The sequence below is a fragment of the Lepisosteus oculatus genome, unplaced genomic scaffold (assembly GCF_040954835.1).
Source record: "Lepisosteus oculatus isolate fLepOcu1 unplaced genomic scaffold, fLepOcu1.hap2 HAP2_SCAFFOLD_112, whole genome shotgun sequence".
NCBI classification, from domain to species: Eukaryota; Metazoa; Chordata; class Actinopteri; order Semionotiformes; family Lepisosteidae; genus Lepisosteus; species Lepisosteus oculatus.
In genome coordinates this window covers 158,927-185,385 of record NW_027167663.1, presented here as the reverse complement: position 1 = coordinate 185,385, position 26,459 = coordinate 158,927, and the positions used below count along the sequence as shown (strand labels likewise).

Genomic DNA, 26,459 nt, shown 5'->3' with positions numbered 1-26,459 from the left:
GCTCAGTAAACCATTCATTTTTTAGATTATACTAAAGAAGATATTAATCATCATTTATTTGGGAAGTAATATTATATAATTTTCTCCTAGCTGCGGTGCTGAAGTCCCACCCTACATCAACAGAAAAAGAAATAAAGGAGCACGCCATGTGTTACTTGAAGAATGCATATGCAAGGCAGGGGGCCAGGAGATCTGGACACTGAAAATAATAGGTTTTTGGTTCTAACTGTTAGGACAATTAGACAGGGTTTGCAAATAGTGGACAAAAATCGTCTTAACTTCCATTGTAATATTTTTTTTTCTTGGAAATATAGAAGTTGTACATTTTAAAATGTATATTTGAATCAAAATGTGGTTTTGAGTTAGTGTGTTAATGTAATTAGTTTGTGTTTGTCGTTACTATACTGTATATTGCCATGTTACCAGAATTTGAAGCTGAAGTTTAAGACTAGTTGTGTTTTTTATGATTATTGCCCATATGTTGATTGTTGATTGATTGTATACAATGTATAATTTGAAATACATATGTTTCAGGTGTGAATGTGTATTTTCAGAATAAATTTCTAAACCTAATCATTGGCTTGATTTACTAGTTTCTACACCTGTAAAACCTATCTTTGATGTATAATAGACCTCTACCCATATACGTATAATAGTCCTCTAAAGTTATCTGTAACACCTACCATATATGTATAATAGTCCTCTGAATTTATCCGTATAATAGAACTCCAACCATTTACGTATAATGAACATCTAATCATAGACGTATAATTGACGTATAACAGTAGACGTATATTAGAATTTCATTCTAGATGAATTGCAGACCACATTTAGATGTCTAAGGTATGCGTTTAATAGACGTATATTATACGGCTTTTGCCCACTGGGAAGCTCGTTTCTTTCTACCATTATGTCACTATGACAAAATCTGTCTTTAAACACCTTGCTCAGTCTCTGACGAGACTGTCAAAAATTGATTTCGCCGATTGTATTGCAAACCGGCGGAAGCGGGGTATTGGGAAAAGTTTTCAACTAGCAAAAATCGCGCCTCGGCTAAACCTCACAGGCTATGATACTGCCAATGCGCAAAGCTGACGGTTGCCAGGCAACCGCGGGGATCCTATGGAAATCGTTATCGATCGTCTCATGGCATGTCGTTGCTATAATGCTTCATATTTGTCGTCTTCTTCTTCTTCTAGCTTGAGGTTTTGAAGAATTTCATGACAGACAAGGGCTCCGTCAGGAACAAAGGGCGTTGTGAGAAAACCGTTGCTTATTTTCAGCAGCAGAAATACAACCCTTTAAATACAAGATGACAGAACAATGACGAAGGGCATGCCAGGAGGAACTCATGCACTGCAGAGGAAAGGGGGCGGGCACGTACAGTTCACATTCAAGCCACAAGTACTCTTCTCGGATGTTGCATAAACAAATCCTAACGTCCTGAAAGCATTGCAGCATGTTTGTGTCCCACTTCCCATGGCTGCAGGACTGACACGAACGGACAAACACTATCTGTGGCGTTTAGCGTGACATAGTCTTGCAGGCATCGTGCTGTCTTACTGCAATACTATACCGCTGGAGGAAACAGCACGGGTTCGATGAGCCTTGGAATGTGACTAGGAAAGAGATGCCTTTTGAACGAGGTAAAGCACTGCACAACGGAATTGAGGGATAATCTTACAGGGGATTCTGAGCGGTGTCTAAATAAATAAATTCTTCAGCTTCCGGGGATGGCATTTTGCAGCTGGAAGCAGATGTCGATGCTTTTTGAACAGAGCACCAAAAAAGCGTCTTTTTTGAAGGTACTGGCATTGGGCATTGGTGGTTCAGTGGTAGAATTCTCGCCCGCTATGCGGGAGGCTGGGGTTCGATTCCCGGCCAATGCAGTGGCTATTGCAGCGAGCGGCTCCATCACTTGCATCCCCTTGCAACTTGCAACTGAAAACCCACTGAAGCTAAGCAGGTGTTAGCCAGGTCAGTACCTGGATGAGGGTGAGCTACAGGGAAAAACAAAGCTTCCAGCTGGAAGCGGTGTTAATGGTGCCAGTGGGGGGGTGCTCACCCTGAGGTCTGTGCGGGTCCCAATGTCCCAATATAGTGACGGAGAAGCTGTGTTGTAAAAGGGTGCTGTCTTTTGGATGAGATGTAAAACCGAGGTCACAGCGCACTGTGGTCATTAAAAATGACCACCAAAACCTTTGACAAAAGCTCTTGGTAATTGATGGTCTTCAATAATGCTTCTCCTTTAGGTACATTTTAAATCAGCTGAAAAATGCTGTGAAATGGGGGGGCACTTCAGGCCAGTGTAGGATTTGGGTTACAAGAACCATGAAACTGCACGAGAAAGCCCGTACACTGAATTACACGGCTTTCTATTCAAAGGAGGACAAAAGAAATTCCCTGAGTTCGATTTTTTGCAGCACAGAGAGGGCCACTGTTGTGAGGCCGGTTAGCTCAGTTGGTTAGATCGTGGTGCTAATAACGCCACGGTCGTGGGTTTGAGCCTCGTACGGGCCAGGTCCTTTCCTCCTCTTTTACCAAAGCTGTTAGGTTCCTTTCCGTGGTGAGATGAGTTGTCGTGCAACGCTGCCACATAGTGCCGACAGACAAGAGTTATCTGCCGGTCCGGCACAGTCTGCCATGCTTTTGTCATTTACTGTAAAGTGGTGTTGAACTGGGTATCGAACTGGAGCCTCACCATTTGCATATGTGAGGCTCCAGTTATACATCGAGTGTCACATTAAATGACAAAAATGAAGAGAGTTAAAGCAGCTGGAGAGGTTTTCTTACAACTTTTGAGCCGACACAGTTTTGGAAAATGTTTCCTTCACGCTGCACTGTACAACATAGGCAGCCAAGACTCTCCAAAACAAAACAGAATGGACAGATAGGAGAAAATTCCCACTCGTCCTGAAGTTCCCAAAATCCAGCACTGAGCGTAAACAAAGTGTCTAAGTAGCGTGGGAATGCTAACCCTAACCCTAGCTGGAGTTTGAGTAATCCAGCACTGAGCGTAAAAAGATGAGTCAAAGTAACGTCTAATCGGATTAGTTTCCTTAGAGCTGGTTCAGAGTTTGCTCAAGAGTTTACCTTTCACAGATGCGCAAAGAAGAATGTTGGGGGTGCACGTAACGGCGTTATATGCAAGTGCTGGACGTGAGGGTTTTCGTTTGTTCGTTTTGTTTTGCTCTGCTTTGCTTTGTTTTGCTTTCCATCGCGTTGGTAAGAGCGTAAATAAAAAGGCGATTCCTGCGTCTACCACTAATGTAAGAGCTATTTCAAGTGCGGCGTGGTGCGGCTTCTCAAATGCTCAACAGGATGACTTCGCATGCACGCGTGCTTTCTTGCAGTCGTGTGTGCAACCATGTCTGCTTACGTGCAAACGGGCGTGGTTTCATGTATGCAAAAAACTTTCCTGGGCTCTTCTGAAGCACATAACATTTTTTGGAGATATACATTTGTCTTGTTTTCCTCTTAGGCTCTAGAATTGATAACTTTTTTTTCATTTTTGGCATTTTTATCATTTTCCAGAAAGTGGTTGCAAGCCCTATATCATGCGAAGAAACTTCAGAATTCGGGGATCAGTCAATGGATTTTCTTCAAAGTTGGATTTTTGCACTCTGTGGACCAAGAGATGTTGTTCTATAATGTTTTTTTTCAAATTTAAAAATATCATTTTTTCATGGAGCTTTGAAGGGGATGGATTCACCCTCCTTTAGCCAGGACAGAGCTCCAGGAGCCTGGGTAGGATTCTAGCTTTCTCCCCTTGCAGGCACCTGGCACAGAAGACATCATTTTTTTCCTTAAAATCTTTTTTTTTTGTGTTCCTTGTTGTTCCAAACTTAATTTTAATCACTTTTAATTAGAGATTTTATTAAAAATAGTGCAAAAAATGACAAATTTCACACAAAATAATGTAACATAAAACGGATGTTTTTAACTTTATTGTAGTGTTTTAGAAACTAATATGTCTTCAAAAATGGTTGTTTTTCACTCCTAGGAATGAAAGCTGTTGTTAAATGATGTTTATTTTCAAATTTTGAAAAAATCAAAGGATTCTAGCTTTCTCCCCTTGCAGGCATCGGACACAGAGAACCTCATGGTTTTCCTAAAATCATTTGTTATGTTCCCTGGTGTTCCAAACTTAGTTTTAATCAATTTTAATGTGTTATTATGTTAAAAACAGGGTAATAAGTTTCTAATTGGACTATAAATAATGTCATATTGTCTGCTATAAAACTGATGTTTTCAACTCCATTGTAGAGATTCTAGAATCAACTAATAGAGAATTGAAATAAAAAAAGGGCATAAGAAGACATTACCAACAACGACCACAGGATGGAGATATTGTCTAGACATTACCAACAACGACCACAAGATGGAGATATTGTCCAAAGAGGCAAGAATGGCAATGCCGCGATAAGGTAAAATCATTTTTTGAAAGAGATTGCTGTCAGAATGCACACCCGTATCCCAAACATAATCTCTAGTAAAATATGATCATTTGTGAAACAGGCAAATGAGTGTCTGCGACAATATGATTGCTACATATCTGCATTTGTTGGTTTTTAAGGAGTAAGAGTGCAGGGGGTTTAAACCTGCGATCCAGTGTGTTGAAGTATTTCACAACACTAACCCTAGCACATTTGGAAATAAATCCTCATAATGATTATTGCCCTGGGCATGTACCAAAAAATCAGTGAGCATATATATATATATCACTGTGTTGAAGCTAGAGACACAGAATAAGAGCAAACACATCCTAAATACAGTGTTCCTGCACCTTTGACCTCATCCAGAATGTATCGTTTTTTGAAAGGGATTGCTGTCAGAATGCACAACTGAATCCCAAACAGAATCTCTAGTCAAATATGATCATTTGTGAAACAGGCAAATGAGTCTCTCAGGTGCCCATTGCTCATTTTCAGACACATTTATGCAATACTTTCACCATGCGTTGAGCAATAGGGATTAAAGATACCAGAGGTAAGGTTTAAAAGTGATTCTGAGGTGCAACACATCAGCGATACAGCTAGGCATCTGAAATGCGGGGTTTGAGAGCCCTTCAGGGAACACCGTACCCTAAAGGTACCAGAAGTCCACTAGTATAAGCATTAAGTCACTGTCACCCCTGTTACAATGTGATTGCTACATATCTTCATTTCCTTGGTTTTTAAGGAGTAAGAGTGCAGGGGGTCTAAATCTGCGATCCAGTGTGTTGAAGTATTTCACAACACTACCTGTAGCCCGTCTGGAAATCAATCCTCATTCTGATTGTTGCCCTGGGCATGTACCAATAAATCACTGAGCATATATATATATATAGCACTGTGTTGAAGCTAGAGACCTGTATGTAATAATATGATGCTAAAATGTTATTTTCAGATATATTAATGTAATAAATGATTGCTTATGCTTTATAAACAAATCTAATTAAAATAAAAGCTTAAGTTTTGTATTTATCTTGTATCATAGAACATGATTTTCTTTGTATTTCAAGCCCACAAAGTGTCCAAATGACGCACTACATGATATAAGGAAGATTATCACATGCATATCGGTATTATCTTTCTTATGAAAATGCATTCCTTTCATTACCTTTTACTTTTTAAAATGAACTCAAATTGTGTATAATGTAATAATTTAAGTAGAATAGATTCTAATAATATAATGATCCAGTGTGTTGCACTACTTCACTGCTTCACTGCTCTATGCCGTCTGGAAATAAATCCTCAGACTGCTTACTGCCCTGGGCATGTACCAATAAATTACAGGAGCACATCTATATATCACTGCGTTGAAGCAGGGGACACACAATCACTGCAAACACATCCTAACTACAGTGTTCCAGCACCACTGACCTCATCCAGAACGTATCATTTCTTGAAAGGGATTGCTGTCCGAATGCACATCTGAATCCCAAACAGAATCTCTAGTAAAATACGATCATTTGTGAAACAGGTAAATGACTGTCTCAGGGGCCCATTCCTCATTCTCAAGACACATGTATGCAGTACGTACACCATGCATTGAGCAATAGGGATTAAAGACACCACAGGTAAGGTTAGAAGTCATTCTGACTATATTCTAAAATATTGGACTCATATTCTTATGATGGCTGACATGATGCTGCGTTTAAAACCGGGGTTAATGGACATTATATGACTGTCAATTCTGTTTTGTTTTGGAGACTCTTGGCTGCCTATGTGGTACAGTGCAGCGTGAAGGAAACATTTTCCAAAACTGTGTCAGCTCAAAAGTTGTAAGAGAACCTCTCCAGCTGCTTTAACTCTCTTCATTTTTGTCATTTAATTGTCTGTCGGCACTATGTGGCAGTGTTGCATGACAACCCATCTCACCACGGAAAGGAACCTAACAGCTTTGGTAAGAGAGGAGAAATGGACCTGGCCCGTACAGGGCTCGAACCCACAACCTTGGCGTCACTAGCACCACGCTTTAACCCACTGAGCTAACCGGCCTCACAACAGTGGTCCTCTCTGTGCTGCAAAAAATCGAACTCAGGGAATTTCTTTTGTCCTCCTTTGAATAGAAAGCTGTGTAATTCAGTGTACGGGCTTTCTCATGCAGTTTCATGGTTCTTGTAACCCAAATCCTACACTGGCCTGAAGTGCCCCCCCATTTCACAGCATTCTTCAGCTGATTTAAAATGTACCTAAAGGAGGAGCATTATTGAAGACCATCAATTACCAAGAGCTTTTGTCAAAGGTTTTGGTGGTCATTTTTAATGACCACAGAGCGCTGTGACCTCGGTTTTACATCTCATCCAAAGGACAGCACCCTTTTATAACACAGCTTCTCCGTCACTATGCTGGGGCATTGGGACCTGCACAGACCTCAGGGTGAGCGCCCCCCCGCCGGCACTGTTACGTCCCAGTGTGTGTTCTGTGTGTTTTTCTGTTATGTCCACACTGCTGACCCTTGATTGTTCTCCCTTCCCCATTGGCCAACCATCACACCACTGTTTCAATATGATGTCATCATCAATCAGCCTTCAGCCAATCAGAACATATTTTATTCACTATATAACATGGAGGCTTTCAGAAAGAAAAGGCCTTTTGTTTGACTTTGGTCCTGTTTGGTTTTGGTTTTCGCTTCGCTTCGCTTCGCTTCGCTTCTTGTTATTGCTTCGGCTTCGTTAGTTGGTTTGTATTGCTTTGTGTTTGTGTATTTTCGTATAGCTTCGGCTTTGTTGTTTTGTTGGTTTTACGTTAGTTTCTTTGTACTTTCGTTTGTTTGTGTGTTCATCCATGATTTGTCTTTACCTTGCCCAGGTGTTACATGTTCAACTTATGTGTTCTTTTGTACCCTGTCCTGTTGATTACTCTTGTTTTTCCTTATTTGTATTCCTGGTTCACTTGTATTTTTGTGTGAACTTTTGTATATAAGGTTAGTTTAGGTTGTTGGGTACACTTACACACTTAGTTAATTTTGTATTAGTACACTAGTTTAGTACGGGTGAGTGCCATTTGTCTTGTATGGTTTTGGGTAGTCAGTGCAGGTTAACTAGGGTGTTGAAGACGCAGAAGACCGTGTGTTTCTGGTTTTTCTTTTGTAGTCAGATTAGCTTTCCCTCACTGTCCTAGCCAGCTCCATTTTGTTTGTTATTTTCTTTTCTTTGGCAAAACTCTAGTTCCTTACCCTTATCACGCTTCCTAGTCCCTCACCAAAACCCATCTGCTTCCAAAAGAATTATCCTAAATGTTACACCCCTTTTCCCCTAGACACTTGGGGTCGTAACATTATTGGGGGCTCGTCCGGGATATCAAATTCCCGTCCTAAGGATTTTTTTTTGTGTTGCAGAATTTTGGTGTTGGTACAGGATTTTGATTTGTGGATTGTGTTTTGGCAAGGTACTGTAGTTATGGCTACTTTTGATTTGCGAAAGTTTGTGGAGGAACCTTCCTTTGAGCAGCTGGATAAGTGTAGGAAGGACGAATTGCTCCAAATTGCTGATTACTTCCAGATTCAGGTTTCGACGCAAGCTCTTAAAAGGGACGTCAAGAGACCTGTGATGGATAGATTGGTAGAGTTAGAGGTCATTGCATTAACGAGCAGGTACGCCGGTTCTCCTGGGGCTGGTGCTAAACCTGCTATGGTGGTGGAAGAACAGGACGAGGTGCAGGGGGTGGCTGAAGACTTAGTGGAGGCTGAGGTCAAGGCCACCTTGCCTCCCTTTGAACCGTTCTCTCCGGTCTCCACCGGGTCAAAAAGCGATACTCGCCTGAAAGTTCATTTGGCCCGCTTGCACATGGAGGAAAAAGCCCAAGTACGCCAGGCAGAATTTGAATTGCGCCTTGCAATTCGTAAGATGGAGATCAAGGCGGAGAAAGAGGTTAAGCTCCGACAGCTTGAGCTAGAAGCACGAAAGAATGCTCCTGCTGTGCAGCCGACCCACTCCGAGGCCTCTAGCATGTCTCCTTTGCAAGATCCACTCTCTACCACCTTTGATGTAAGTAAGCACATTGCTTTAGTACCTCTGTTTAGGGAGACGGAAGTTGATTCGTACTTTGGTGCATTCGAGCGAATTGCCACATCACTTCGTTGGCCTAAGGAGGTTTGGTCACTGCTTTTGCAGTGTAGATTAGTGGGCAAAGCTCAGGAAGTTTGTTCTACACTTTCTTTAGAAGAAAGTTTGAATTACAATACTGTGAAAGCTGCTATCTTACGGGCTTATGAATTAGTTCCTGAGGCATATAGACAACGCTTCAGAAATCATCGTAAAGTGTCAGACCAGACATTTGTTGAATTTGCTAGAGAGAAGGGCACTCTCTTTGATAAATGGGTTGTAGCCAGTAAAGTGAGTGACTTTAACTCATTGCGTGAGTTAATGCTCTTAGAGGAATTTAAGAACTGTTTGCCTGAACGCATTGTTGTGTATTTGAATGAGCAAAAAGTAACTACTTTATCGCAAGCCGCTGTTTTGGCAGATGAGTTCGTGCTCACTCATAAGAATGTTTTCATGTCTGTGCGTGCGGAGAAGACTTTGTCTACTCTAAGTTCCCAGTCTCAGTCTCCCCCAGTAAAAACTAGTTCCTCACGTCTTAAAGAGGAGCGTGAATGTTTTTATTGTCACAAGAGAGGTCATATAATTGCAGATTGTTTGGCCCTAAAACATAAGCAGCAGCAACAGCAACATCCTAAGAGTGCTGGGTTTGTTAAGACTGTCTCCCGTTCTGCTATTCCTTTGTCTAGTGAAAACAGTCTCCCTGACCCTAGTTATGAACCATTTATTATGGAAGGATTCATTTCGCTAACAGGTTGTAAGAAAACCGGCTCAGGGACGCCAAATATGTAATCATAGTGGCTCTCTGAAGGCACCAGTTCTGTAGGGTTTGGGCATTTACTGAGACAATTATTAATTGTAGCAGTAAATCACAAAGTTGATTCTTTTGATGGCTTTAGAATCCAACCATGCGACATAACTCAAACAACGCACACACACAGGTACTAATACACGAGGATACATTTATTAATACATAGAATATGCATGTAAACCTAACAGATCTTATCGAGAGGGTTATCAGAATACAAAAGGTATATATTCAGTCAGTTACTAAGTGTTACACATATCAAGAGGACATACGTTCAGTATATCATTCATTTATACCGTTTCGTAATTGAACTTGGTTACAACTTCTACATTAGATACTCAAAACAAGTACATAACTCTTAGGAAATAAATTGATATCAACTGGTTGGGATAACAATTGAATTCTCGAGCTGTAATGCATTGAAGTTGAATACTCATCCAATTTCTGGGGATTCAGATCTCCTGCGGGCACAAAGAAACAGTTGCAGGCTGTTGCTGTCAAATCCGCGCTCTCTGGCTCGGTGCCAGGCTGTGATGTGCGGCTTGCAACGATGCGCTGCTGATGCTCACTGTTGGCTTTAACTAGCAAAGTTTGTGCACAGGAGAAAAGATGACTGTGGGTCCCAGCAAGTCAGGAAGAGGACCTGTTCGTTCCTGATGAAGAGCTAGTTCTGAATAGTGATTCAGCTGTCCACAGTTCCGACCTGTTCACGAGGCTTGCTGCTGGTGCTAACCTCGAGTGGATCCTCTGGTTAGTCTCTGGCAACCTCCGCTCTAGACTCTTAGAACAAAGGAAAGTTCTGGCACTCGGACACACTGGCCGTTCCGTGGTTGTCCGGGCTGAGTCTCAGGATGGTCAGGAGGCGCGCTGCGAGAATGTCCTGCCCTTGGGATCCTTCTGCTCCTGGGCCGTCCTGCCCTGGAATTCTCCTTTGAATTCCCTTTAGAACAGTCCACAGAATCCTCTCCAGAATCTTACTGAATCTTACTGAAGCCGAATCTTGTTGAATCTCTCAGGCTCTCTGTGTTGCCTGTTTTTACCTGGAGGAACTTCAGCTCATTGATTGGTTGAAAGTTCCATGGGCATCAGAGTCCCATGTGGGTTACTCGGCCCTACCAGTCCCTGATTGGTTGATCAAGGTGAGATATGAGTCACTTACTCCTGACACTTAGGAATGCAGTCCAGATGTCCAACTGGCACTCCCTAGACAGATAGGCACCAATGGATGACCATTGATCATGATAGCCAGGCTTAGCTAAGTGCATCCCCCTTTGGGAGCTGTCCTAATCAAACCTTATATCAGCTTGCATGAATAGTTTCTCTGTGGCTGCACCACAGAGATGAACAGAGAAATAATTTGGGAAAGCTCAGAAACACTTAATTATTTCTTATTAATAAGCCTCGCCGCTACAAGGTAAACCAGAAGACCAGAAAACAATTCAAATATTTAGAGATAGTGGAGCAGCCCAGTCATTTATTGTTGTGGATGCACTGCCTTTGTCTGATAAATCTTTCTGTGGTTCGAGTGTATTAGTTCAAGGCATCGAAATGGGTTTTATGAAAGTGCCTTTACACTGTGTACATCTACAATGTGGTTTAGTTACTGGATTTGTTAGAGTTGGGGTATGTCCTTCGCTACCTGTTAATGGAGTAACTCTTATTCTTGGAAATGACCTGGCTGGGGGTAGAGTATAGCATATTGTTTGATTGGTTTTGTCTTCATTGTCCAAACATTAGATGTTTGTTTTTATGGGTGGGGGTGTTACGTCCCAGTGTGTGTTCTGTGTGTGTTTTTTCTGTTATGTAAAACAATGTCAACCATCACACCACAGTTTCAATATGATGTCATCATCAAACAGCCCTCAGCCAATCAGAACACATCTTATTCACTATATAACATGGAGGCTTTCAGAAAGAAGAGGCCTTTCGTTTGACTTCGGTCCCGTTTGGTTTTGGTTTTCGCTTTGCTTCGCTTTGCTTCTTGTTATTGCTTCGGCTTCGTTTGTTGGTTTGTTTTGCTTTGTGTTTGTGTATTTTGGTATAGCTTCGGCTTTGTTGTTTTGTTGGTTTACATTAGTTTCTTTGTTCTTTCATTTGTTTGTGTGTTCTTCCTTGTTTTGTCATTCCCTTGCCCCAGTGTTACATGTTCAACTTTTGTGTTCTTTTGTACCCTGCTCCTGTTTATTACTCTTGTTTTCCCTTATTTGTATTCCTGGTTCACTTGTGTTTTTGTGTGAACTTTTGTATATAAGGTTAGTTTAGGTTGTTGGGTACACTTACACACTTAGTTGACTTTGTATTAGTACACTAGTTTAGTACGGGTGAGTGCCATTTGTCTTGTATGGTTTTGGGTAGTCAGTGCAGGTTAGCTAGGGTGTTGAAGACGCCGAAGACCGTGTGTTTCGGGTTTTCTTTTGTAGTCAGATTAGCTTTCCCTCACTGTCCTAGCCAGCTCCATTTTGTTTATTTTCTTTTCTTTGGCACCACTCTAGTTCCTTACCCTTATCACGCTTACTAGTCCCTCACCAGAATCCCCCTGCTTCCAAAAGAATTATCCTAAATGATACACCCCTTTACCCCTAGACACTTGGGGTCGTAACAGACCTCTAACTCGTTTCCTTAGCTTGGATTTAAGCCACGAAGCAGGCTTCTACTGTATAAACGTCTAGAGGAATCACAAGCTATTTGAGAGGCCATCATCCCAGGGGGAACTGACAAAGTCTATGCCTAAACACCTAGCGCAGTCTCTCGAGAGACTGTCAAAAATCGCTTTCTCCTTTTGCGTTGCAAGTAAGTGAAAACGCAGTCTCAACCCAGAGCCACTTGGCAGCAGCGGCACGTAAATACTGTTACTGTTACTGCTCGATACCGACGTTAACCTACTATACCATGTTCAGCCACCGCTAGAAAATGTTCGGCTCTAGTACCGGAGCAAACGACAGGAGGGCCAATGTCGAACAGGCACACGTGTCAGACATGGAGAGCGACTAGGATGGGATTTGAACCCATGCGTGCAGAGCACAATGGATTAGCACTCCATCGCCATCGCCTCGTCGGGGAAACTGGACTGTCCGGACATGAGCTAGCGCGCTCCAGATGATCTTTTTCATTTTTTTCCCTCATACTCGAGGGTCATTTTCCTGTTCCACATGCGATTTCAACATTTTCCTTGGGAGATGTCAAGCCAGCACGCCACTGCTGTGGTTCAGTGGCCAGTGTGGAGTTCAGAGGCCCTGTTGTACACAGAAAGCACATTGAGCTCCTTGGACGTGAAAAGTTCCAGATAAAAGCCATTTGTCATCCTTTCTCTTGGTGTCGATGTTGCTATTGTATGTAAAGGTGGCAACTTGCTCAGCGAGCAGGCGGAGCACACACCGAATGCAGATGTGTCTGAGTGGTGTGTCCAAGTGGCTGCAAAAGGACAGCGCTCCCGGGGTGCCGTGGCTTAGTTGCTTAAAGCACCTGTCTCTTAAACAGGAGATCCTGAGTCCGAATCCCAGTGGTGCCTTCTTTGTTCTGTCTTCTTGAACAGAACTGGTCCTTACAGACAACCGCCTACAGCTAGACTTAATTAAATGCAAGTATTCATTTCCTGTCTTTAACGCGACTTGTTTTTCTTAAAATGGATGCAACTTGCAAAACATGAAATACAAACATTGCTAATCAGCGCTAGCGGCTGGCAAAAAAAAAGAAGTCAGCAATGTTTTTTTTCTTTAACCTTAACCCTGCTAATGGAGAAGAGTTAAACGACCGAGTCTATGCAGCTTAAACGGTGCTCATGTCGGGTTCTTAGCTGAAAGGGTTGTAAATCACGCTCACCCCAGTCCTTAATCTTTTAAAAGGATACAAAATTGAACCTAGTCGCCACATCACATACATCCTGTTCAACGATAAAAAGGTGACATCTATCCTCGATCCAGAGTAAATCCCACTTTGAGGGCATATTGTTTTCCACTTTACCATGAGTTGGGCTCAGCTGCACAGAGGCGAGAGCAGAGCAATGAGGTCACGGGGACAGGGGAGTCACACGCTGGCGGTTTAAACACGCGCAAGAAAACTGAGGGATCCACAGTATGTGGACCCTCCGTGCGCCATCAGTCCGCACTCCGGACTCTGAATCCTGCCATCCAAGTTAAGATCTCGGCGGAACCTGAGGCGCAGTTCCTTCTTAAAACGTAATCTGGTGAGCATTTCTAGAATCGTACTTGTATAGATGCAGCCTTTAATGTGTTGCTAGGTTAAAATTGATGACTTATTGAACTTCAGTAGGAAACTTCCCTCTTGATTTCAGATTTAATTTCTTTATTACAGGGGCGCTTTTATGAAGACAGAGTCATGTTCAGGTACTTTGCTTGATGGAGGAAGCATATTTCGGACTCTGTGATCTGCTCACCTGGAAAGGTCTGCTGTACTACTACAAGAGAGAAGTAGAGTCTGGAAGAATGGACAATTTTATGATGCTTTGGAAGATAATGTTTTTTTTTTCTTTGAAATCGAAATGAATCAGAATATCAGTGCAAAAGACAAACTCTTGGTTTGGTTTAATGAGATATGGTTTTAAAACAGACAAAATGTAGAAAACAGGTGTTTCTCACTTTTGGAAAAGAATGGACCGGGGGTAATATTTTACTAGTTGCAGTGCTGATCTCACTGGGTTACAGTCCTGCAGTGTCACACCAGGGCCAGTGGCGCAATGGATAACGCGTCTGACTACGGATCAAGAGATTGCAGGTTCGACTCCTGCCTGGCTCGGGTCGTTTTTAAACGCATCGCGCTACTCCCTAAGTAGTCTATGCTACTTACTGCATTGTAATCGTACCCAGTAAGAGATTTCCTTCATGTAAATGAACTGCACCTGACAGCTTTAGAAAAACACCTGGGCTCAGTACGGTGCTGAGAGCTCAGCGTTGCTGTTCTAATTAGCACGCACTGCATCGGCTATGAGCCCGAACCTTTCAATTATTCCGATCAGTAAGTCAACACGTAGTCCACATGAACGGTAGAAATATTCTCGTCTGTCTCTTGTTTGTATAGAACTGAATGTCCCTGACAATGTACTGTTAGTTTTAATTGAAGAACGGCATTTGTGTTCAAATATACCAGACAAGTTTATGTAACTGCTCATGCGACACTCAGTTGTAATTAGTCAAGAAATAAAGTCGAACAACAGCTGCGGGTTTGATTCTGAACGTATCAGATTGCAGCGCCTTTTACTTCCATTGACAAATGATAGAGATTCGAAGAGAGATCCTTCAGACCAGCAAGCAAACCCACGGCTATTTCGGTTTTCTATCTAGGCAACGTTGGTGTGTGCAATAGCATACATGAAAGCGTGATGCAATTTCTGTGGTTACATTTGTTGCACGTCATGCACAGTAAGAGTGTTTCTAACACCAAATAAAAAGTCAACAATTAGCGATCACGCCTTCTCCTCAGTTAACCCACTGAAACCCTTGCTGTTAACAGTTCTTTACTGCGTGCTTTAAGAGCACCTACACATCGTGTCGGTTCTTACAGCTTTATTCATTAGGTTTTCAAAGGCATAAGTAGAGCACCAGAGGTGCGAACGCAAAATGTGTGGTTATCTGAAGAATTGCTTTCCATGGCAGCGGGGCCAAGCGATTTAGCGTTTTTATAGTACCAGGAAAGGAGAAGCGGCACTCCGCCTCTGCCGCGCAGGCACAAGGTGACGTGCGGCAGACGCCGGAGTCGGCAGGTTTCGAACCTGCGCGGGGAAGCCCCAACGCATTTCGAGCCCATCGCCTTAACCACTCGAGCACGACAAATGCGGGCTCCCCGCCGCCGCATTCCTCCTATAATCAAACACGGACTGCGAGGTGGCTGCGGAAACCTTTTTAAAGTTGCTCTCCGTTAAAAAAAATACCTTTCACAAGATTCGTGCCGGCAGACAGACACGCCTCAGAGGGTTTAAGGCTGGCTTCACGTTCAAATGATAAAGTCCCCCAGTCCGGATGTCAAAATGCAACTTTGGCAGACAGAAAAAACATCAACGAACCAAAAATGTGGACAAGGATTTTACAAGCTGCACCACACTGCACTTTCAAAAGCATTCGTGTTAGACGCAGGAATTGCCTTTGATTTGCGCGCTTACGAACGCCATGGAAAACGAAACAAAACTAAAGCCCTCAGCTCCTGCACTTGATTATAATCCCGTTACGTGTCGAAGCAGGAATTTAAGTCATCCTACCACTGCAACACGGGGAATAGAGGGAAATGAGCACAAGCTACGAATTGTCTCTAATCAGTCCCTACAGTTGTAAGACGCCTGGAAGCGTGCACCCCCATCATTAATCTTTGCGCATCTGTGCAAGGTAAACTCTGGAGCAGTCTCTGAAACGGCTCAAAGGAAACACGTGATTGATTCCATGTGCATCTGGGGTTCATTTCTTATTTACATTTAATTCAAGGGAAAGGCTTGGGTCAGTTTCAGACGGCCTCCAACAGCGAGATTCAAGCGCCCCACCTTCAGCCCAATCTGCGCCGCCAGAACGCCAACGGCTCCTCTGGTCTCCGGGGTGCGGTTGTGGCCCCGTAACCTAAAGTGTTGGTGGCAGACAAATGGAGACTAACAGGTGATGTCCTAGGACATGACTACATTGTGACACTCGGTGGGGATGGTGACCATTGCTTGGAAAAGAGTGCGAGGCCCCTTTAGAAAAACATTTTGTTAACAGGCATTCTGCCTCAGCCTAAACACCTATAGCTTGCAAAGCGCATGCTATTAGACAGGCACCTCTGCAAGACCTTAAGAGTCTCTTAAACTAGTGATAGTAAGGTGTTCCCAATGGGCGATGTTCGGCTTTCAAATCATCTCTCCGTGGAAGCGCCGAGATGCAGCTGTTTAAGGCTTAGAAGCAGCTGACTGTTTTACTACCTAGCTGATCACTGTCAGTCAGGGAGCTTAGAGGTGAAAAGCCTGTCTGAGAGACAATTCGCCGTCGATCAGTTCAATATGTTCCGTACCAGCTCGGCGCACCTGAGATCATCTTGGTAGCCGTGTAGCTCATATGAGTGAAAGCGTGTGTGTCAGGACTCTTACTTGGCCATCCCAACATACGGAATTTCTTCTGTTTCAGCCACTCTGTTGTTGATGTACTCCTTTGTTTTTGTCATGTTGCAAGACCCAGCGTCTTTTGAGTTTTAGATCACAGGCAGACACCCTGACATTCTGCTGTAGAATTTCCTGATACATCTCGGAATTCATCGGTCCCTCGATGATTGCAAGCCGTACAGCCTCCGCCATGCTTCCCAGGTGGGATGAGGTTTTGGAGTTGGTATGCGGTGTTTTGTTATCTCCAAACATAACACTGTGCATATTTACCAACAAGTTCAACTTTTGTCACGTCTGTCCACAGAACATTGTTCCATGAGTTGTGGAACATCCATGTCGTCTTTAGCAAACTTGAGAGGGGCAGTGGTGGTTTTTTTTTGGGGGAGAGCAGTGGTTTCCTCCGTGGTGACCTCGCATGATCACCACTCCTGTTCAGATTTCTTCTTATGGTGGACTCATGAACACAGACGTAAGACAAAGTAAACCACCTGTTTGCTAGATCCCATCCCCACTCAGCTAGTCAAAGATTCCCTCGAAGGACTGGCAGGACCTATAATTAGTATGATGAATGCATCGCTTGCGTCAGGCGTCGTACATGATCAATTTAAGGTAGTGGTTCTTAGACCGCTCCTTAAGAAGTCAAATTTGGATCCACAAGTTCTTAACAACTACAGGCCTGTCTCAAAGGTCCCATTTCAATCTAAAAGTCTTGAAAGAATAGTTGTTGCCCAACATCAAATGGATTCAAATAATATACTTGAGAAATTTCAGTCTGGTTTCTGAAACTGCATTAACAAGAGTCGTAAATTATATTCTCTTAGCTACTGATGCGGGGAATGCAACAGTGCTAGGTTGCAACAGTGCTAGGAATGCAAACTTTAGGTTGCGCTTCTTCATGCTGCATCATTGGCATGAGTGGAGCTTTTTAAACGTCTGTACTTACTGCGCCCCATAAGAAATCGTTTGTCCCTGTTCAAAAGAGATTGTGCGATGTCCTGCAGCGTTCGCAAAGCAAACCTTTGACAGTTTGAATAGAGGAATTTATTCTGCTTCCTGTGCGTGCAGTAGTTACAAACTTGAACGTCTTTACACGATCTCCTGCAGTTTTCAGGGGGCAGGCTTGGTCAGATGGCTTGGAAAAACGCACTGTGTTTCGGCTCGGGAAACATCATGAGCAGTGTCCTGCATGTTTTCTGTGTATAGCTGTCTTTTAACGCATACAGAATTCATTCGAAATCATTGATTTCTCCAATTAACAAGGGTCCCTTAAATGATGAGTCAAAGTAACATCTAATCGGATTAGTTTCCTTAGAGCTGGTTCAGAGTTTGCTCAAGAGTTTACCTATCACAGATGCGCAAAGAAGAATGTTGGGGGTGCACGCTTCAAGGCACCTTACAGCTGTCGGGAGTGATTCGAGACGATTCGTGGCGTGTGCTCGTTCCCATATACCATACGCACCGGCGTGCAGTGCTAGGATGACATACAATACCGCTTGGGCACGTAACGGCGTTATATGCAAGTGCGGGACGTGAGGGTTTTCGTTTGTTCGTTTTGTTTTGCTCTGCTTTGCTTTGTTTTGCTTTCCATCGCGTTGGTAAGAGCGTAAATAAAAAGGCGATTCCTGCGTCTACCACTAATGTAAGAGCTATTTCAAGTGCGACGTGGTGCGGCTTTTCAAATGCTTGTGGGCATTTCTCTGTTGTTGATTCTTTTTTTGTGTGTAACAAAGTGGCATTTTCATGTCCGGACGGGGAGACTTTATCATTCCGACATGAAGCCACCCTTAAGTCCTCTGAGGCGTGTCTGTCTGCAAGGCTTGTATTTTGGAAATGTTTTATTGAAACGGAGAACGACTTTGAAATAGGCTTCCGCCGGCGCCTTGCGATCCAGGTAAGATTGTAGCAAGAACGCAGCGGCAGCAGGGCTTGCTGTAGTCGTGGCCGAGTGGTTAAGGCGATGGACTAGAAATCCATTGGGGTCTCCCCGCGCATGTTCGAATCCTGCCGACTACGTTGTCCGCCTCCAGTCGGTGTGTTCCGGCGCAAGCAAAGAAGCGCGCCTCTTTGCTGTTCCTGGTGGTTTTAAAACGCCCAATCGCTTGTACCCGCTGCCTTGAAATAAATTCTTCAGCATCCGCGAATGGCATTTTGCAGCTGGAAGCATATGTCGACGCTTTTTGCACAGAGCACCAAAAAAGCGTCTTTTTTGAAGGCCCAGACACTGAGCATTGGTGTTTCAGTGGTAGAATTCTTGCCTGCCACGCGGGAGGCTTGGGTTTGATTCCCGGCCAATGCAGTGGCTTTTGCAGCGAGCGGCTCCATCACTTGCATCCCCTTGCAACTCGCAACTGAAAACCCACTGAAGCTAAGCAGGTGTGAGCCAGGTCAGTACCCGGATGAGGGTAAGCTACAGGGAAAAACAAAGCTTCCAGCTGGAAGCGGTGTTAATGGTGCCGGCGGGGGGGCGCTCACCCTGAGGTCTGTGCGGGTCCCAATGTCCCAGCATAGTGACGGAGACGCTGTGTTGTAAAAGGGCGCTGTCTTTCGGCTGAGATGTAAAACCGAGGTCATAGTGCTCTGTGGTCATTAAAAATGACCACCAAAACCTTTGACAAAAGCTCTTGGTAATTGATGGTCTTCAATAATGCTTCTCCTTTAGGTACATTTTAAATCAGCTGAAAAATGCTGTGAAATGGGGGGACACTTCAGGCCAGTGTAGGATTTGGGTTACAAGAACCATGAAACTGCACGAGAAAGCCCGTACACTGAATTACACGGCTTTCTATTCAAAGGAGGGCAAAAGAAATTCCCTGAGTTCGATTTTTTGCAGCACAGAGAGGACCACTGTCGTGAGGCCGGTTAGCTCAGTTGGTTAGAGCGTGGTGCTAATAACGCCAAGGTCATGGGTTCGGTCCCCGTACGGGCCATGTTCTTTTCTCCTCTCTTACCAAAGCTGTTAGGTTCCTTTCCGTGGTGAGATGGGTTGTCATGCAACGCTGCCACATAGTGCCGACAGACAAGAGTGTTGCGGGAGAAGAGAAAAGTGTTTGAAGATTTAAGAGTGTCTTAGGTGGAGTCAAAATCAAGTGTCACAAATGCAACTGGGAGGATTTCCAATGTTTAATATGGTAAAAATAAGCAGAAGTTATCTGCCGGTCATGGCACAGTCTGCCATGCTTTTGTCAGATACTGTAAAGTGGTGTCGAACTGGAGCCTCACCATTTGCATATGTGAGGCTCCAGTTATACATCGAGTGTCACATTAAATGACAAAAATGAAGAGAGTTAAAGCAGCTGGAGAGGTTTTCTTACAACTTTTGAGCTGACACAGTTTTGGAAAATGTTTCCTTCACGCTGCACTGTACAACATAGGCACCCAAGAGTCTCCAAAACAAAACAGAATTGACAGATAGGAGAAAATTCCCACTCGTCCTGAAGTTCCCAAAATCCAGCACTGAGCGTAAACAAAGTGTCTAAGTAGCGTGGGAATGCTAACCCTAACCCTAGCTGGAGTTTGAGCAATCCAGCACTGAGCGTAAAAAGATGAGTCAAAGTAACGTCTAATCGGATTAGTTTCCTTAGAGCTGGTTCAGAGTTTGCTCAAGAGTTTACCCAGTGGGCATTGATTCGTCGCATATACGTATATTCACGGCGAAAATACGGCTATACGTATATATACGTCGCCTCGACGTATAATCAACGTCGAATTGCAACCGTAAAATCGACGACATTAATAAACGCATATATAACGTCGAAAACACATCTAACACAGTGCCTGAGGCTTTTTACTGTATGTATCGTGTGTGCCGCAACTAGGAGTATACGGCACTCTGCACAGTGTACGAAGTAAATTATTTTCGCAGTAATTAATTTACACTTGTATAATAAATATAGTAAATATAATAAATTAATTACTGCGAAAATAATTTTCTTCGTAAATCCTGCAATCCAGATGATTGGGGTATTGGTGCATGGCTACAGTCTGTGCTAGGAACATGGAGAGGGTCTCTGGTTCAATACATATTTGTGGGTCTGGTATTATTCGTTATGATCATATCGTTAATATCCTGTTTGAAAAACATGTGGACTAAAGCTGCTGCTTCTGTGCTAATTGTACGCCCTGAAGGGATCATGAAGGTCAAAAAATGATTTCATGGGAAAGATTCTCTTATCTAGTGGCAGAACCTGATGGGTAGAACAATATAGCTTTAAGGGGGGTTACCCTTGGGAGTGATTCCCCTAGATGCAAATGATTATTGTGGTTTGTTTGTTCATAATAAGATGTTTTGCAGGAACGGAACAAAGAGAAATTTTACAACTTCAGCTAGTATTGTTCTACAAAACGTCACAGCTGAGGCAGGGGAACAATGTGTAGATTTTTCTAAGAGTTATTACCCAGTTGTTGACCAATCTGTTGACCAATGTTGACCAAAAAAGCCTAGGATTATGCTGGGCTCCAGCCCACAGGGATTTACCTGTGCTGTAAGAACTAATGAGTGAATAAGGAGACTGGATTCTGGTGAAAGACTTCAGAAAAAAGAAATGGTGTTCACTCAGGTGGAGGGGGCTGTACCAGGTGCTGCTGACCACTGCCACTGCTGTGAAGGTCACAGAAATGGTGCCCTGGATTCATGCTTCCCACTGTAAAAAGGTCACAAACGAACTGAACAAAGCGCAGGAGTGATGTCTCCACAAGGACAGATGGGGATAACCTGCTTGGGACTGATGTGCACAGCCTTTTTCCTTTTTATGTAGAAGCCTGTCACCACCCCAAAAGAGGAAGAATCTAAACACGAAGCCTCTTTGTATACAAACTGGCTGAATGAAACTGATAATGAGGGGGATATGAGTAATTTGTGGTATAAATTTATAAATCATACTGTAAAGTTAAAGAAATTTAATGCATCTTGTTATATATGTGCTTTAATGCCTCATTCTACAGCCTCACCCATGCGACTTTTTATGAAATGTACTCTTTTATTAATATCATGTTAGAAGGCTTAGACGCTATCAAACAAGAATTAAGGGGAGTTAGATTAATGGCACTTCAGAACAGGTTCGTGCTGGACCTTCAAAATGCAGCATCTGGAGGAGTCTATGCTTTAGTAGGAGACTCCTGTTGTACATATATTCCAGCTAATGACTATGATTACGGAAATCTTACGCTCGCTATTCAGCATTTAAAAGAACTAAAAGACAAGGTGAATAAAGAGAGAGGCATAAAAGATACACCGGCTTTTCTCTCCTGGTTAGAATCACTGTTTGGGCCAGGGGGAATGTTTTTCTTTTAAGTTACTAACACCGATTATAGGGGCTGTGATACTTGTCTTCCTGTTTTTATGTTGCTGTATGACATGTATTATTCCAATGCTTCGAAATATGGAAATATGGTACCTAGGGGGATAAACTGTTCATCCTTCCAGTCTGGAGAATTGGCAGCTGTCTGACGTCAGTAAGTGATCCTTAAAAAATTAATAGTTCCATGACAGTGTGCATCACCAGAAAATCAATTTCAATGCATTAAAACTCTTGTTATCCTTCTGATCATTGAAGTGTCATTGCCCCAGCACTGTATACTCTTACTTTTGACGCCTGTCTGAAGTTGGATCCATTTCTAAGAATGGTGACTCACATATCCTCATGCTCAACTTTGGCTCAACCACACAAACTATGAAGTTAATCATCTGCTTTTGCTCCAAGATTTATGTTACTAGGCTCTCTCCTGGGGATCCTCGTGCTCAAACATTGCCCTTATTGTGGATGATCCATGACAGAATTCAGGGAATTCAGAATTCTGATACCTCAGCTCAGATTCTGACTGGGCAGACTGTCATTGCCTGGTGTGAATGTGTGCATATCTGTTTTTGTGCATGTTCTGTGGCCTGTTGTACAGTACATCACAAATGAAAGGGAAATGGAAAACTAAAATAAGACTCAAGTGTTTTATCTTTCATTAACAGTGTTTCATTAGTATCTGTGCTAGATCCTGTCATCCACTGCTTACCACGACAGGCTCTAGCACAGGATAGCAGCTAATACATTTAACAATCTCACTGCACAATGTTGTATATTCAAGGGCTGATCTTCTGTACTTTTTCTTTCACTTTTCATTTCCTAGAAACTCAGTCCTGCCAGGAATAATCTGAGAACAAAATCAATCTGAGTGAAAATCTAAGCAGAGGAAGATTGTTTTACAGAGTCAACAAGGTCTTATTCAAGGTCATCAGCACTAACAACATTCTCTCTGGAGACAGGCGATAAGAAAATTGAAAGTGTGTATTGTTACATAACAGCAGAGACTATGAGTTATGCTATCATGAGAGTGGTGATGGATTTTTTTCATTGCTTAGTTTTGCAGGTTCTGTACATTTGAACATTCAAAGTGACTAAAGTAAAGGAGTTTTCCCTTTTTACCACATAATTCCCAAAGATCAACACTAATAGAAAGCCTAATTCCAGCCAAGATTCAATTACTGTCTCTCAGGCATCCCAGCAGTGGATTTCATGACTTCAGACAGCCATCTTTATCAGTGGAGAACTCAATGCTCTGAGGTTTACTGGCAGAGTCTCACACTGGGTAATATGTTGGTAAATAATGTCCTATGGAATTCTACTATTGATAAATTCTACTATGGAACTGCGATGTGTCCTGAAAAAATCTTCTATGATAGTGGTACAGTCCATCACACCCCACCTACAGCCTTTAAAAGAGAAAAAAATATTCTGATATTATGGTGGAAAAAGAGCCCTGGAATCTTTGTAGAAGGACAAAAGACGGAAAGAACGGGCAGTGTAACCATGGCGAAGAGAAGGGAAATATTGGAGAGAGCTTTTTTCATACACTTTTTATCATTGTTTTTCCAGCCCAACAATGATCAACAAATATGGGCAGGCGTCCTGTGCCAAATCCAATCTACCTTTCTTCCAAGCATACAGGAATGTCAGTGAATTAAATATTGACATATGAAAATACCCAAAAATATGCAATCACACATATGCAGTTTGAGCAAACATAAGACAATACCCAAGTACCACAAACTACCAGGCATCATTAGCAGTTCAGGTGGGGAGCTGTGTCAGCATGCGTAGGCTGCAAAGGAACAAGTAATAGGTCTATTCCATGCTTAAAAGAGAAGAAAGAAAACACAACATTTCAGCCGTGGAGCCTTCACACCTGAAGAAGGCTCCACGGCCGAAACGTTGTGTTTTCTTTCTTCTCTTTTCATCTAGTGTCATTAGCCAGTTCCTGTCAAAATAAAATAGAAATGGATAACATTCTAGAGAGAGTTTGAAATACCAAGGTACAATTTAAACCATATTTCTTCCACTACAACCACAATATTTTGGAGAGATCGCTGAGCCTAACTGTTCTGGCATGCCCGTTAGCCTCCGTCCTGCTTCAGCAATGAATGCAACGGGGCACATTCTGAGGGAGATGCGGTCAATCAGGTTGCAGGAAAACCACGCTATGCTTTTTTTTGAGATCCTGAAAAGGACAGAGGGGCCATGTATATGTGTGCAGCTGGATATGTAATTGCAGGTGGCGTAGCAAATTCTGCTGAAGCCCCACTGCCTGGTGTGGACGGTAGCTGTGCATGTTGCAGCAGAATTGTGCATGTGAGATCAAGGGGGCATGTCATGTGTTTGAGCACTTCACTCCCTTCCGGAAGCACGTGATTCCCTGAGTCCAAAAATATTTGTAAGTTCTTTGGATGACCTGTGGACCGATCTTTCACGATGAAGAATTCCTTAAGAAGAATAGATCTCGGCCCACCATCCCAATGCCTCCATCTCAAAACAGCAACCTCCCACTGCCCTTAGTCTGCAAGGCAGTCCTTTCAAGTGCGATGATGACGCCGGGACCTTCGTTGCCTATTGTACGAGCTGAACTTTTGTGCTCATCAATTCAACGCTCTTTCCATCAACTCATCTTGTCTTTTGACGCTTCGTGTTTTGTGCTCCTTTGACTATCGGCATATCGGGTGACTGCAAACACTGAAGTTCTTGCTTACGGAGTGTGGAATAGTGTTTTCAAGTGATCGCTGTTCTGTCATGTTGACGCCGAGTGAATCTTTCTTTGGCAACATGGGCAGGCTGACAGCAGCGCGAGCGAAAGTAATGGCAAATTTCTTGACTTATTTCTGAATGTGAATGTTCTTTAGAAAAGGGATGCGGCGTTGCTTCTCCCCCGTGTAAAGGTCACGCATTCCAGACGTGGTTATGAGCGAACAGTTGCCGCAAGTGTTTGAAAAGAGCAAGAGAGGAAGCAGCCCTGCCCCGTGTGAGGATCAAACTCAGGACCTTCAGATGATGAGACTGACGTGCTACCAACTACGCCAACGAGGCCAGCTGCAGTACACAGCCGGAAAGTTTGCCTCATGGATTTCAGTCGCCCGTTCCCTAATCTTTAGACGCCCTCTGCTGGATGTTGCATTTGCCTTTTGATCTCACCGATACTTTTTTGGTCTGTTTCTGTTGCAAGTCTGTTTTTCAGATCTCACCTAGCACAAGTCTCTCTGACTGAAGTGGCCTCTCTGCTTCAGCATCGTGCCCTCACTCAGCCTTTAAAAACGTCACTCGGACTTCTGACATGCTGACATGAAATGTCAAGAGAGAGTGGCGGAGACGCTTAAGGCAGAGAGAAGATGAAGAGGGGGCGTGGCTGCGAAATGATTGACAGATGCATGACGCTCTCCGTGACCACAGGCTAAAGGACACCTTTCGGCACATCAAGCTCTAAGCACACACCTGGAGGACGTGGGAAATGATCCCGCTACCTCTCGCATGCAAAGCGAGCGCTGTACCATGCAAGCTAACCCCCCTCGCTGGGGCTCATGCCTCGGTGTCGCCTAGTGCCGCTTGTTCCCCTCTTACCGGGTGCAGTTCACTGCCCTTCGTCTGCAAGGCAGTCGTGTAATTGCGGCTTTCTTGACTTATTGATGAAGGTCTGACTGGACGAGCGAATGACGCCTCTCCCCCGTCCTCAAGCTCGCTGACAGAATAAAATGGAAAGTGCTGCCGTGGCTCATTGGTTTAGGGGTATGATTCTCGCTTAGGGTGTGGGAGGTCCTGGGTTCAAATCGCGGATGAGCCCTTGTGTGTTCTTTCTGTCCTCGTCCACAAGACTGGGAACTGATATCCACATCACCTTGCAGCATCTGCTTATGGCAAACGATGGAATGTGACTAATGACTGAACGAGCCTGGTGAATACTCATCACGTGGCACAATGAGAGCGTGCAGTCAGCTGTCCAAGGCAGCAACCTCATTGCTCGTTCAAAAGAACACGTACTGAAAACTCATCACCACTATGTCGTAAATGAGCACCGCGATCGGTTGTTGTCATGCGTCCTTACCTGGGAAATGCAGAAGCAAAAACTGCCCTCTCTCAGCCACCGAAACGTGTGCGGCTCGCCTTGCACTCTCTGCGCCTCGCATATTTATGGAGCTGTCTGCTCTTCTTTCTGTTGAAGTACGCAAGTTATGGGGCGTACTGCAGACTATGATGTGCTCAATGACAGCTTTCAAGATTTGAAAACTATGAGCTTGATGGCTCAAGTCGAACGAATGTGGTTGTTACGCAATTGATGATCAAACGCACGTATTCTAACGATTCGTGAGAGTATGTTCTAAAGGTCCCTGGCTCGATCCCGGGTTTCGGCATTTTGTTTCATCGCGCTCTTTGTTCCTCTCTCCAGCGCCCTCTGCCTAAAGTGACGCGTCCCTTTCTCAGCCCGAAACGCAAGCGAGACACCAGCAGCAGTCCCTACAGGTTTCCGTAGTGTAGCGGCTATCACGTTCGCCTAACACGCGAAAGGTCCCTGGTTCGAGACTGGGTGCAAACAGCCTCTTCTTGCACGCTCCTGCACTTCACAGAGGTCTTGAACCACCAGTCATTTGTTCCCAATGTATTTCCGGTGCCTTCATGCACTCTTGTACCAAACGCACGTTTTTTCTGTACCTGGAGCCGATCATTTGCAATTGGGCTGTCCCGACAGACCAAGACGAGCTCTGTCGGCTCAAAAGCAGCGCAACACCTGCGAGAACAACAGAA

The 26,459-nt window shown here is 43.6% G+C and overlaps 2 non-coding genes across 2 annotated transcripts; one reads left to right on the top strand and one right to left on the bottom strand.

The window, feature by feature from the left end:
• Window positions 1-951: 951 nt before the first annotated feature.
• Window positions 952-1,093, bottom strand: LOC138226112 (U4 spliceosomal RNA). Its single transcript, XR_011184396.1, has one exon. It is a non-coding gene; the product is annotated as a U4 spliceosomal RNA (small nuclear RNA).
• A 12,921-nt stretch (window positions 1,094-14,014) lies between these two features.
• trnar-acg (transfer RNA arginine (anticodon ACG)) lies at window positions 14,015-14,087 on the top strand. The gene has a single exon. It is a non-coding gene; the product is annotated as a tRNA-Arg (tRNA).
• The last annotated feature ends 12,372 nt before the right edge of the window (window positions 14,088-26,459 follow it).